This window comes from Halyomorpha halys, unplaced genomic scaffold (assembly GCF_000696795.3).
Source record: "Halyomorpha halys isolate HHAL.00 unplaced genomic scaffold, Hhal_1.1 Scaffold1397.1, whole genome shotgun sequence".
Classification (NCBI taxonomy): Eukaryota; Metazoa; Arthropoda; class Insecta; order Hemiptera; family Pentatomidae; genus Halyomorpha; species Halyomorpha halys.
Genome location: NW_027105417.1, coordinates 5,954 through 6,651, shown reverse-complemented (window position 1 = coordinate 6,651; position 698 = coordinate 5,954).

The following is a 698-nucleotide window of genomic DNA, read 5'->3' as shown; positions in this document are numbered from 1 at the left end:
TTATATTATAATATAATATATAATCAGATACATCATATAATTTTAACCCACTTTTTGGTAACTAGAAAATAAAAAACTGAATATATTTTTTTCAGGGTTTTTTCTCTTTGCTTTGGTTGAAATAAACAGTATTTGGAAAATTTTTATGATTTTATGATTATTAGTTTCATTTCAATAGATGTCCTTCCATTTATTTATTGTAATTTATTTTGATCTCTATTAATATTAACTTAATTTTTATTTTTTACATTTTACCAAGAGCTTTAGGAACAACATGGCTGTTATAAAACCTCTTAGATAAGGATTTATGCAATCAATTGTCAGTCACAAATCAATTCTTAAGATATTTAGGAGAATTAAAAACTTGACAAAGTGATTTCAAAGTATCAATAATGTCTCAATACCAAAAATAAGGTTACAAGATATATTGAAGGTTATTCCATTCCTAAATATTGAACTACCAAAGTCAATCCATAAACTTCATAATTTTTATTTTCTAAATAGCTTTTTCTTTATTATCTAGATGACAATTCCAATACTATGTATTTCATTTAGGAGATTCGAATTCAAATTTGAATGTTGTAAGAACTAATTTGGAACACATATCACACCTACCAAAACAATAATTATATTATACCATATAATAATTACATTCATAGGTTATTTTTTTGAAATTAACAAAATTATAAGAACTTTAA